Source organism: Acomys russatus, chromosome 8 (genome assembly GCF_903995435.1).
Source record: "Acomys russatus chromosome 8, mAcoRus1.1, whole genome shotgun sequence".
Classification (NCBI taxonomy): Eukaryota; Metazoa; Chordata; class Mammalia; order Rodentia; family Muridae; genus Acomys; species Acomys russatus.
The window spans coordinates 14,139,733-14,142,251 of NC_067144.1; the positions used below are offsets into that span (position 1 = coordinate 14,139,733).

Below are 2,519 nucleotides of genomic sequence, written 5' to 3' on the forward strand. Positions count from 1 at the left end.
GGAAGCTTCCAACCTCCATAGAATCTAATTTAGGCTTAGAATGTTTTCAAGCCTCTGAGACTTACTGCTGTTCTGGCTCAAACTCCTCCCCTCAAGCTGAGGGATTCACACTGGCTTCTCTCAGCTTCTGACTGAATCGCTTACCTTGGCCTCCTACTAACGTTGGCAATGTGTTCTAATCTTCCGGCTCCTTCTCATTCTTTGGCTCATTCTGTCTTCACCGGTGTCTGGCTTGTTTCTTCTCTCTTCAGCCTCTCTCTGTAAAACTGGGCATTGCAAGGGTAATGTTAGAGAGTTTTGACTTGCCCTAGAGTGTTACAAGCCATCCTGGGGGGATTCAGAAACAAAACATGTGGGGCTGGAGACATCTCAGAGGTTAAGAGCACCGGCTGCTCTTCCAAGGGTCCTGAGTTCAACTCCCAGCAATCACATGGTGGCTCACAACCATCTATAATGAGATCTGGTGTCCTCTTCTGGCTTGCAGGCAGGATATTGTATACATAATAAATAAAGAAATCGTAAAACAAAACAAAACATGGCTAGAAATGCAGAAAATAAGGACTGTGTCCAAGGTTTTAAAGGATGCAAGGACTCTTATCAGAAGCTGAGGTAGAGGCCATTCATGTTGTTCTGGCAAGGAATATGGCTGTGTTTTGCCCATATCCTGACAACATAAGGAGAGGCTGAATTGAAAACAACATGAGGCAGGAGAGGTGGCTCAGAGGTTAGGAGCATTGGCTGCTCTTCCAGAAGACCCGGGTTCATGTAATGGCTCATAACCATCTGCTACTCCAGTCCCAGGGGATCTGATGTCACCTGCTCAGCTCTGCTAGGACGTACACCCATGGTCCACAGACACACATACAGGCAAAATATCCACACACATAAAATAAAAGTACATTTAAAAAGTAGAATTGGACAAAGTTGCTTGGAAGGCGAAATCTCAAAACAGTATAATATCTATACTATAGTGTAATTATTGCTAGAAATCTGTTTGCATAAAATTGAACGATCTAATTAACAACAAAACTAATGAATAGAAATAAATATTTTATCTCTGGGCATGGTGGGGCATGCCTTTAATCCCAGCACTAGGAAGGCAGAGGCAGGCGGACCCCTGTGAGTTCGGGGCCAGCCTGGTCTACAGATCCAGTTCCAGGACAAAGAGGGCTACACAGAAAAATTCTGTCTCAAAAAACCAACCAACCAAACAAACAAAAGTATTACATGAAGGAAGAAGATTTGCAGTGGTGAGTAAGCACCTGGTAAGCTAAGTTACCCTAATGTACCCTTTCAGAGTGGCTTGGATGAAGCTGACCAGACCAGGTATCCACACGTATGTGGAGCAACGGGATTCTTCATGCACTACTGGCAAAAAGTAAAATAACATAACCATTTTGGGCAACAACGGGCAGAGTCTTTTTAAATTTTATTTATTTATTTATTTATTTATTTTTGGTTTTTCAAGACAAGCAAGGTTCCTCCACACAGTCCTAACTATAGATGTGTGGCACGCACACACAAGGCATCACAACCAGAGCAGACGGCGGTGAGCTGAAAGTAAGGTTTGGCTGGTAGAAGTGATTCCGACGCGCCTAGACAGTATCAGAAGAGTCCTTCCCAGTCGTGGCACCACATGTTATCATCATTAAAAATAAATAGAGACAACAGATCTGATATGGAGTAATTTATTGTAGAAGGGGGAGAGTGGAGGGGGGAGGAAGGGAGAGGGGCACCCCAGAGGGACAGAGAGAGAGAGAGAGAGAGAGAGAGCACGCAAGGGACAGAGAGAGAGAGAGAGAGAGAGAGAGAGAGAGAGAGAGAGAGAGGAGAGGAGCAGAGAGAGAGGAGAGAGAGAGAGAGAGAGAGAGAGAGAGAGAGAGAGAGAGAGAGATTCTCCAGGCTCTGGCTTTGTTTCCAGCTTGATGGCTAAATGCACCAAGAAGTTTGAGGTTGACGGGAAATATGGGACCCACTATGGTGCCTCCCTCCAGAAAATGGTGAAGAAAATTGAAACCAGCCAGCGCGCCAAGTACACTTGCTCCTTCTGTGGCAAGACCAAGATGAAGAGACGAGCAGTTGGCATCTGGCACTGTGGTTCCTGCATGAAAACAGGCTGATGGGGCATGGACCTACAATACCACTTCTGCCGTCACAGTGAAGTCTCCCATCAGAAGACTCGAGGAACTGAAAGACCAGTAGAAGTGCTACCATTTGAGACTTGTTTCCAGGGATAAGTCTGGCTCACACTCAGCTTGTAAGTGAGTTCTGCAGATGTTTGTGAGCATTGCAGTCTGGAATTCAGGGACTTCTAGAAGGAAGAGGGCTTTGCAAGTGCACCTAGCCTGCAATAAATGGGTTAATTTACATAACAAAAAGGGGGGAGGTGAAGTGTTGGTCCTTTTTATATTTGGTGCACATCTGGCTGCAGCAAGTGATGATACCAGAGATTGCTAAGCAACCTAGAGGCAGGTTAGCAGGGCTGCCAGATGCTAACACCTATGTTACAGACATGGATT

The 2,519-nt window shown here is 45.5% G+C and overlaps 1 pseudogene; it reads left to right on the plus strand.

Annotated features, from left to right (window-relative positions):
* Window positions 1-1,925: 1,925 nt before the first annotated feature.
* LOC127193082 (60S ribosomal protein L37a-like) lies at window positions 1,926-2,202 on the plus strand (annotated as a pseudogene).
* The last annotated feature ends 317 nt before the right edge of the window (window positions 2,203-2,519 follow it).